This window comes from Camarhynchus parvulus, chromosome 25 (assembly GCF_901933205.1).
Source record: "Camarhynchus parvulus chromosome 25, STF_HiC, whole genome shotgun sequence".
Classification (NCBI taxonomy): Eukaryota; Metazoa; Chordata; class Aves; order Passeriformes; family Thraupidae; genus Camarhynchus; species Camarhynchus parvulus.
Window position 1 is genome coordinate 1,569,763 of NC_044595.1, and position 10,914 is coordinate 1,580,676.

The 10,914-nt window shown below is 50.5% G+C and overlaps 1 non-coding gene across 1 annotated transcript; it reads right to left on the reverse strand.

Annotated features, from left to right (window-relative positions):
- Window positions 1-4,087: 4,087 nt before the first annotated feature.
- TRNAR-UCU lies at window positions 4,088-4,161 on the reverse strand. Its single transcript has one exon. It is a non-coding gene; the product is annotated as a tRNA-Arg (tRNA).
- Between the last annotated feature and the right edge of the window lie 6,753 nt (window positions 4,162-10,914).

A 10,914-nucleotide genomic window follows, 5' to 3' on the forward strand; every position in this document is an offset into this window, starting at 1 on the left:
TCTTTCCCTCTAAACCAAAACTCACCAGCCCCGGTCCTTGATGGCAGATTGTGGGACTCCGTTGGCACTATCAAACCAGCCCGAGCTGGCACTGGTGCCAGCTTGGGTCTCGGAGGCATCCTGCGTATTGCGGATTTTCAGGAGCCAGCCGGCCACTCCGGCCTATGGCCCCCAAACATAAACAACGGGCCTTTCCCTCTGAAACAAAACTCACCAGCCCCGGTCCTGGGTGGCAGATTGTGGGACTCCGTTGGCACTATCAAACCAGCCCGAGTTGGCACTGGTGCCAGCTTGGGTCTGGGAGGCATCCTGCGTATCGCGGATTTTCAGGAGCCAGCCGGCCACTCAGGGCCTATGGCCCCCAAACATAAACAACGGGCCTTTCCCTCTGAAACAAAACTCACCAGCCCCGGTCCTTGGTGGCAGATTGTGGGACTCCGTTGGCACTATCAAACCAGCCCGAGTTGGCACTGGTGCCAGCTTGGGTTTGGGAGGCATCCGTGCGTATCGCGGAGTTTCAGGAGCCAGCCAGCCACTCCGGGGCACAGGGCCCCAAACATAAACAACGGGCCTTTCCCTCTGAAACAAAACTCACCAGCCCCCGTCCTTGATGGCAGATTGTGGGACTCCGTTGGCACTATCAAACCAGCCCGAGTTGGCACTGGTGCCAGCTTGGGTCTGGGAGGCATCCTCGCGTGCACGGATTTTCAGGAGCCAAGCCGGCCACTCCGGGCCTATGGCCCCAAACATAAACAACGGGCCTTTCCCTCTGAAACAAAACTCACCAGCCCCGTCCTTGGTGGCAGATTGTGGGACTCCGTTGGCACTATCAAACCAGCCCGAGTTGGCACTGGTGCCAGCTTGGGTCTGGGAGGCATCCTGCGTATCGCGGATTTTCAGGAGCCAGCCGGCCACTCCGGGCCTATGGCCCCCAAACATAAACAACGGGCCTTTCCCTCTGAAACAAAACTCACCAGCCCTGGTTCCTGATGGCAGATTGTAGGACTCCACTGGCACTACCAAACCAGCCCAAGTTGGCACTGGTGCCACCTTGGGTCTGGGAGGCAATCTGCTTATCGTGGAATTTCAGGTGCCAGCCGGCCAGAGGCCCCAAACAGAAACAGCGGCCCTTTCCATGAGAAACAAAACTCACCAGGCCTGGCTCCTGACGGCAGATTGTAGGACTCCACTGGCACTACCAAACCAGCCCGAGTTGGCACTGATGCCACCTTGGGTCTGGGAGGCATCCTGCGTATCGCGGATTTTCAGGAGCCAGCCAGCCACTCCGGGCCACAGACCCCCAAACATGTACCACGGCCTTTTCCATGGGAAACAAAACTCACCAGCCCTGGTTCCTGATGGCAGATTGTAGGACTCCACTGGCACTACCAAACCAGCCCAAGTTGGCACTGGTGCCACCTTGGGTCTGGGAGGCAATCTGCTTATCGCGGAATTTCAGGTGCCAGCCAGCCAGAGGCCCCCAAACAAAAACTCTGGCCTTTTCCATGGGAAAAAAAACTCACCAGGCCGGGCTCCTGATGGCAGATTGTAAGACTCCACTGGCACTACCAAACCAGCCCGAGTTGGCACTGGTGCCACCTTGGGTCTGGGAGGCATCCTGCATATCGTGGATTTTCAGGAGCCAGCTGGCCAGAGGCCCCGAAACACAAACACCGGCCTTTTCCATGGGAAACAAAACTCACCAGGCCTGGCTCCTGATGGCAGATTGTAGGACTCCACTGGCACTACCAAACCATCCCCAAAGCTCCTGGTGTTGGCACAGACCCCTAAGAACCCCCAGCCCGGGAGGTTTTGCACCCCCCACCATGAAAAATCAGCTAAAAGCGATAAATTTATTTAGGGATAAACCTGAACCCCAAACCCTTTACAGATAAATCTGAACCCCAAACCCTGGGAGCTCCTGGGGGAACCCAACACCTCCTCCACCTGATCCCTGCTGGATCCAGGGTGGCTCTGGGAAGCCACGAGGGTGAAAAATTCCTCAAGGATCAGAGCTGTCCAACCCGAAATAAAACTCAGGTTTTATTACGTGTGGGGCAGGAAGAACAAAAAATTCCTGGGAAAGGAGGTTCCGTGGGAGAATTCCACCATTTTTTGTTGATTTTAAGGATGGCAGAGGAACATCCCAGAGTTTTTCTTGGTTCTAGGGATGGCAGGGGAACATTCCAGAGTTTTTCTTGGTTCTAGAGTTGTCAAACAAGCATTCTATTGTTTTTATTTGGTTTAGGATTGCCAGGGGAATATTCCAGAGTTTATCTTGGTTCTAGAGTTGTCAAACAAGCATTCCTTGTTTTTGTTGGGTTTAGGATTGCCAGGGGAATGTTCCACCATTTCTGTCAGTTCTAGGGTTGCCATGGGATCATTCCACTGTTTCTGTTGGTTCTAGGGTTGCCAGGAGAGCATTTAATTTTTTTTTTTAATTTTAGGGTTGCCAGAGAATAATTCCACCTTTTTTTTTTTCAGTTCTTGGGTTCCAGAGGAGCATTCCACCATTTCTGTTGGTTCTAGGGTCACCACAGGACCACTCCACCATTTTTGTTGGCTCTAGGGTTGCCAGAGGAACATTCCACCATTTCTAGGGTTGCCATGGGATCATTCAATTGTTTCTGTTGGTTCTTGGGTTGCCAGGGGAGCATTTCACCTTTTTTGTCAGTTCTAGGATTTCCAGAGGAGCATTCCAGCATTTCTGTGGCTTCTAGGGTCACCATAGGATCATTCCATCATTTTTGCCAATTCTAGCGTTTCCATGGGATCATCCCACTGGTTTTATTTGTGTTTCCAGGATTGCCATGGTAGAATTCCACCCTTTTTGCCAGTTCTGGAGTTGCCAGGGGGGAATTCCACCCTTTTTGTTAGTTCTAGGATTTCCAGTGGAGCATTCCACTTTTTTTGGTTGGTTCTAGAGATACTAGAAGAGAATTCCACCTTTTTTTTTTAGTTCTTGCGTTCCAGAGGAGCATTCCACCATTTCTGTGGCTTCTAGGGTCACAACAGGACCATTCCACCATTTCTGCCAATTCTTGGGTTGCCGTGGGATCATTCCACTGTTTCTGTTGTTTCTAGGGTTGCCATGGGCTCATCCCACTGGTTTTATTTGTTTCTAGGGTTGCCATGGTAGAATTCCACACTTTTTGCCAGTTCTGGAGTTGCCAGGGGGGCATTCCACCCTTTTATCAGTTCTAGGATTTCCAGAGGAGCATTCCACCATTTCTGTGGGTTCTAGGGTCACCACAGGACCACTCCACCATTTTTGTTGGCTCTAGGGTTGCCAGAGAAACATTTCTCTAGTCCCACCCCCACCATGGCAGGGTCACCTTCCGCTATCCCAGGGCGCTCCAAGCCCCATCCAACTTGGCTTTGGACACCCATGGGGCATCCATGGAATCATCTGTGCCAGGGCCTCCCCACTCTCACAAGGAACAATTTCTTCCCAATATCCCATCTAACCCTGCCCTCTGGCAGTTTAAAACCATTTCAGAGCACAGAAGTCCAGGTGGGGAGCACTGAGTTACCCAAATTTACCAAGGTGGACCTTCAGATCAGAGACCTACATTTCTTTGGTCACACACAACCCCATTTCTCACAGGAAATGCCACCAGAAGGTTCTGACCTGCTTCCCTACAGCTGGGCCCTACTGGAAAGCACAGAACATCCCTTAGGAAGAAGGTGTCAAAAAATGGGACATTACTGGGGGGGTTAAAACATCTGCTTGGAGGAGAAACCAAAGGGAATGAGGGAAGGGGGTGATGATGGAGGAGAAATGCCTGGAGAAGGGAGCACAGGGATGTTACATCCATCAGCTATGGCAGGAAAAGTGATTCCCTCTCCATGCAAACTCTCAGGGGCGTTATAAACATAAGGGATCGGGACCTGGGAGGGAAAAGAAAAGAGACACCTGCCTGGAGATCCTGGAGATCATCTCTGAGGGTAAATGGCACTAAAAGAAGAGACACCTGCCGGGAGATCATCTCTGAGGGGAAATGCCACTAAAAAAAAAGAGACACCTGCCTGGAGATCATGTCTGAGGGAAATGGCCCTAAAATAAAAGAGACACCTGCCTGGAGATCATCTCTGCCGGGACTCGAACCCGGAACCTCTGGATTAGAAGTCCAGCGCGCTCGTCCATTGCGCCACAGAGACCTCACCGTGAGGGGAGCGTCGGCTCCAGAACTGAAAAATCCACAGCGCCCGCAGGTTCCGGTGCCCATCGACACCTCCCTGGCACAGCAGCACCTCCAGAGTGCCCTCCCTGCACAGGGACAGGCAGGAATAATCCCAGGGATGATCCATATCTCGCTCGGCAGCAGGGATGCAGCAAAAAGCTGGATGCAGGCTGGTATCCGCCTCTCTGGCAACCTTTCTGCAGCATCCCCGGCGCTCTGGGCAGAGCTAAATCCTGGAGCAGAATTCCTCGCTGCATCTCAGCAGCATCACAGCATCCTCCTCGCTGCAGAAGCCGAGGGATAAAGATGAAAGAGGATTTAGCTCAACGGTGAGGGGAGCTCGGCTTGTCGGGGTGAAATAACGGCGAGAACCTGAGGTTTGAGCAGGGGAATGAAAGGGAAAGCAGCTACCGTGGGTTTCCTTTCAGCAAGCTGTCAATCACGGCTTTAATGAAGAAACGTTTGTGCCTCTTCTGTAGGGAAAAAAAAATGAAGACAGATGTCAAAACAACAGGAAAGGTCCATTTACAGCCACTGACCTATTAACAATGGATCAAACTCTGGCACGGAGTCGTCGCTGGGAATTCGCAATCCCCGAAAGGAACAAATTTCAGGCTGGGAACAGCACATTTGGAATGCTTGAATGGAACATATTTCAAGCTGTTCTTTGCTCCCAAACACAGCCCTCGATTCCTGTGAAAGGGGAGATGTTAAGTGCAATCCCAGAAGAGGAATTCCCTGACACAGAGAGCTTTTGCCTCGAGGTCAGTGTGACCTGAAGCTCAGGCAGCTCTTCCTGGCGAAGAACAGCCCAGAGCAGGAATAAACAGCCCAGAGCAGGAATAAAGAGCAGATTCACCCCCTTCAGAACTGAGGATAAACCTCAGAACCTCAAAACTGAGGATAAACCCCCCCAAACCCCATGAAAGGGGAGATGTTAAGTGCAATCCCAGAAAAGGAATTCCCTGACACAGGGAGCTTCTGCCTCGAGGTCAGTGTGACCTGAAGCTCAGGCAGCTCTTCCTGGTGGAGAACAGCCCAGAGCAGGAATAAAGAGGAGATTCATGCCCCAGTGAAACCAGAGTTGAGGATAACCCCCCCCACAAACACCCGTGTTTAGATGGTGAAGATCACACCAGGTGTGTTCCACCTGCACAGAACAAGCTCCTGCTGCATCACTGCTTTCCTCAGTGCCTGTCCTTCCTGCCTCAGGCTGGGGCACCTCTGGGCTCATGGCTAAAATCCCATTCTGTGCCAAATCCTCCCTCGAGGGCTGGAAAAGACCTGACTTCTGCCCAAAGTGAGCTGAGAAGTTGTGTGGTGCTGAAGAGGAGAGGCACAGCACGGAAAACCTCAGCACACCTAATGCAAACCCAAAGGATTTGGAGATCCTTTTACTCATGGAAAGCTTTACGGTGGTCTTGACAAGTAAAATCCACCTTGGAGTGGTGGGAAAGAAGGCAGGGGTTGAACTTCTATCAGAAAAACCCTTCCTGCTGCAAAAGATAGCCCAGTGAATTGATAATCCTTGAAATAAATCCCTCTGTGAACCAACTGTGATCACACTGGGACCTGGAGAAAACTCAAAGTCTAGAAAACACCCATCTGCAGGGTGACCAAAGGCTGTGTTTAAAAATGTCATAGAGAAAAAAAAAAATCTTAAAGGTAAAAAGCTCTAAAGGATGAGCAAAATCTCCCACAGCCTGTGACTGTGTTCTCCTCCTGGGGGATGAAGACACCAGCTTTCAGCATCATTTTGGGAGGCTGCACCTCAAGAGTGCCTGCTTTGAAGTCAGCAGCAAGCAGAAAATCTGGAGAGATGATTAATGAAACAGCAGAAACTCTCAGAAGAATGGCTGTGGCTCTCTGGGCAGCCACATCCCTGGAATCAGAAGTTTGAAGGAATTCCTCCTGCCTGGAGCTTCCCCTCAGCCCTAATTGCACCAAACTCAGCAAACGAGCAGGAGTTTGAGCTGATGAAAATGCCACATTTCTGTCAGGGGAAGTGTGGGGAGAACCAGGGGCTGCAGAGGAGCAGCAGCACTGCCAGGAGAGCACCAGAGCCTCATCCTCATCCTCAACTTCATCCCAACATGCAGCTCTGGAGGCCTGGGAACCTTTCTGTACCTTCAAGAACCCTTCAGTCTTCCCTGAGCTCTCAACTGTCCCTTTGCTCCTTGGAGATGTGACAGATTTGGGAAGCAGAGACTGAAGGGAGCAGCACAGGTGCCACCAGGTTGGTTTTGGTGCATCCCATTCTGTGGGAAGAGCACATCCTGAGGCAGGAGAACATCTCTGTGAAATGTGTCAGGAGTTAAAAAATGTGTCAGGAGTTAAAAAGCTGTCCCCCAGCTCATCCTCCCAGCCTCAAATCATTTCCCACAGACAGCAGGAACATGAGCCACGAGCAAGGATGCAGTGGCCCAGGGTGAACCCAGAGAATTTACCACCTCATAAACAGCTGGGAAAGGCCTTTGGGAAGACAAAACTCTGAGCAATTTGGTGACTGATGGAGCTTTCAGATCCACCACACCTAAAGCTGCACCAGGGCAGCATCACCAGGGCTGGGAGATCCAGAAATCCTGTGTACACTGAAAGAAACAGCAACAGAAAATCCCTACAGAAAATCCCTATAGAAAATCCCTACAGAAAAACCCTACAGAAAAACCCTACAGAAAAACCCTACAAAGCTGGGACTGCTTTGTGGTTCCCAGAGAAAGGTTTTACAGTACATATAAATATAGACAGTAAATATAAATATACATTTACATATTATAAATACAAAATATAATTATATATATAATATATAATGTGATATAAATTATAAATGCAACCACCCAATTCCTCAATAAAACCTTCCCCAAGAGCCACCAAGCTGTGTGACTTGAGACCAAAAATCCACTTACACCTGTGAGATGGTGCAGGCTCTTCCAAAAATTCTTACAATAGGTATATTCTTATTTTTTTCCTAAATTTGTAATGCCTTTTTCTTCCTTTGCAAGCCATTTCAGCAACACCCAAAAGGCAGCCAGGTGTCTTGTTCTTGGTTTTATCACATATATTTTCAAACCCTCCAGTGCCTGAGCCTTGTTTGGTCTGTAGGATTGGGTTCATCTAAAAAACACTTACTAGGAAATCCTAAATTTTGCTCCCCTAAAATGATCACACAGACACAATTTTGGGAGGTTTTGCCATGGGCTGGCAGCAGTGGCTGGGCCAAACTTGCTGGCTAAGTGGCTGATTTTCCTGATTTTTAGTTTGCTGAGCTTTCAGTTAAAATACAGCGTGTGGTCTTTGGAAAAGCAGCTCAAATGCCACAGAAAAATGATTTTTTTGCTGGCCATCAACCCCCAGAGGGGATATTTTTGCATCCCAGGTTGAAGCAAAAACCATCAGGGGGGACAGGAGTGGAGAGAGAGGCTGTGATGATCCTGGGGAGAACACTGGATAAACTAGAAAATTATAAATGGGCACTGGCCTTGATTACAGAATTGAGGGATGGTTTGGGAAGGGATCCAGGGTGATCCTTTGGGTGGGAAAGGATCCAGGATCATCCTCTGGGTGGGAAAAGTTCCAAAAGTACTGGGATCCTTTGGTGGGAAGGGTTCCAGGATCACCCTTTGGTAAGAAAGGATCCAGGATCACCATTGTGTGGGAAGGGATCCAGGGTCATCCTTTGAACAGGAAAGGATCCAGGGTGATCTTTTGGGTGGGAAAAGATCCAGGATCATCCTTAGGCTGGGAAGGGATCCCCCATGCCAGGGACACCCTCCACCATCCCAGGTTGCTCCAAGCCCCATCCAGGCTGACCCTGGACCCTTCCAGAGATGAGGCACCCCTGCAACAAGCCGTTCCAAGCCCTCTCCGCCCTCACAGGGAGGAATTTCCTCCCAAAACCCCAAAACCTCCCCTCCCTTTTAAACCCATCCCCTTTGTCCCACACCCCACGCCTTTTTCCAAACTCCCCCTCCAGCGCTCTTGGAGCCCCTTTAAGCACTGGAAAAGAATTCCCTTCCAACCTCCGCCACCTCCGCCCCTCAGCATTTCAGCTTTTGAATGTTTTCCTTACAAAATTCCCCTCACTCGGGCGCTTTTCCCGTCCCCTCACGGCCCGTCCCGCGCAGGCCGCGCCTCACCTTCAGGGCTCGCTGCGGGGCCGGCGCCGCTCCGGCCGCTGCTCCTCGGTGTTCCCGGGCTTAGTTCACGGTGTCCCCGGTGTTCCCGCTGCTTCCCGGTGCTCCTGGGGCTTAGTTACCGGTGTTCCCGATGTTCCCGGTGTTGTTCCCCGGGCTTGTTTTCCCGGGGTTCTCCGGGGTTGTTTCTCGGTGTTCAGTGTTCCCGGTGCTTCCCGGGCTTGGTTCCCGGTGTTCCCGGTGCTTCCCTGTGTTGTTTCCCAGTGTTCTCGGTGTCCCTCGGTTTTCCTGGCGCTTCCCGAAGTTGTTTCTCGGTGTTCCCGGGGTTGTTCCCCGGTGTTTCCCGGCGCTTCTCGGTGTTCCCGGGGTTGTTACCCGGTGCTTCCCGATGTCCCCCTGGGTTGTTTCCCGTTGTTGTTCCCCGGTGTTCCCCTGGGTTGTTTCCCGGTATAGTTCCCGGTGCTTCCTGGAGTTGCTTCCCGATGTTTCCCCATGTTCCCGGCGTAGTTCCCCGGTCAACTTCCCCTTGGTTGATCCCGGTAAAGTTCCCCGGAGTTGTTCTCCGGTGTTCTCGGTGCAGTTCCCGGTATAGTTCTCGGTGCAGCTCCTCGATGCTGTTCCCGGTGTTATTCCCCGGTACAGTTTCCCAGAGCAGTTCCCGGTACAGTTCCTGGAGCAGTTCCCGGTGTTACTCCCCGGTACAGTTCCCCGGTGCAGTTCCCCGGTGCAGTTTCCCGGAGCAGGACGCGGCCCGCGGGCTCCCGGCGGCTCCAGGCCCGGCCGTGCCCCGTCCCGGTCCCGCCCCGCTCCTTTGTGCCGCCGTCCGGCCCTTTCCGCCGGGCCCGGCCGGGTTTCCATGGGGACGGGGCCGGCCCGGACAAAGGGCCGGGGGAGCGGGGCCGGCCCGGGGGAGGAGGCGCTGGGATCTGCTGGGGGACAACGGGATCTGCTGGGAGATACTGGGATCTGCTGGGATTAGATAGGAGTGGTTAAATCTGCTGGGATCCACTGGGGGATACTGGGATCCGATGGGATCAGATGGGAGCCGCTGGGATCCACTGGGGTCCTTTGGGAGATACTGGGATCCACTGGGATCTGAGAGGAGCTCCTGGGACCCACTGGGATCCACTGGGGTGTGATGGGACCCACTGGGAGAGACTGGGATCCACTGGGATCTGATAGGAGCAGTTGGGATCTGCTGGGAACCACTGGGAGAAGCTGGGATCCACTGGGAGATACTGGGATCCACTGGGAGATACTGGGATCCACTGGGATAGGTCAGGAGCTCTTGGGACCCACTGGGGTCCACTGGGGGGTGCAGGGATCCACTGGGAGTGGGGCTTTTTCCCCTCCAATTCCCATAAAAAAATAGAGGTTTGGGGTTTTCCCCATTGTTTATTGGAAAAAACCAAGATTCTCCAATTCCCGGGGAAAACGGGGATTTGGGAGATTTATTCCAAGTCTAAAACTCCCATCTGCTGAGTGTGGGGCACATCCAACCCCACTCAGGGACGAGCCAATAATATAAATTAGACAATAATAGAAATTATATAAAAATATAAATTATATAATAAGGGAATTTATGATATATAATATAACGGAATATATTCTATATAATAATATATTATGTAATATATGTAATAATATATATAATATAATATAATATTATATTATATTATATTATATTATATTATATTATATTATATTATATTATATTATATTATATTAGTATATTATATAAGTATATTATATATAAGGGAATATATTATATATAAGGGAATATAAACCAGGCTGGGACAAAACTGGTGCCTTTAATAATGAGATTTCTGAATTTTTCACCTGCTGACCCCAGAGCTTTGTGCCAAGTCAATATTTACTCCTGCTCTGCAAACTCAGGCAGTTTGGGGTGCTCTGGATGTGATCATCAAGCCTTGCTGACAGCTCAATTTATCACAGAGCAGGTTTTGGAGTTTGGACCAGGCAGAATTTCCCCCCTCGTCGTTGGTTGTGTTTTATTCCCGCTGAAAAATCTCCGTGGAAATTCCCAGCGACAGCAAAATTCCCTTTGCATTCCTGGTGCACACTCAGGCAGCCAAGCAAGGCTGTAAATAATTGAGAACCCATCATTTTCCCTTTGCAGTCCTCACCAGAACCAGCCTGCTTTGCTCTCAACAGCAAATATTTAGTGAGGTAATCAATCCAAGGGGAAAAAAAAATAAAATCTTACTTTGGATAAGAAAATCCAATGTTTTTTCCCCCAGATCTTCTGTCTGATTATCTCTGGCATCCATCCTGCTGTTCTCAGGGTAGGTGCTGTAGCGGGAGATAATTATGAGGATCCCAATTAACTGCAGCTAATGCTTCTTATTAGCATTTTGCTGGGGCTTGTGGAGTTTTTCAGCTGAAACAGATAAACAAGCTCAAACATTCTCATAGGAAAGCTCAGACAAAAACAGAAACAAAGAGCCACCGAGGGAAAACCCAGAGCAGCTCTGGCTGGAAATCTCAAAGTTTGCAGCTCCAAATTATCCATATCTGGGGGGTTTTTTTGGTGGGTTTTTTGGGGAGCTGCAGGGTGGGAAGATTCCAATTTGTGG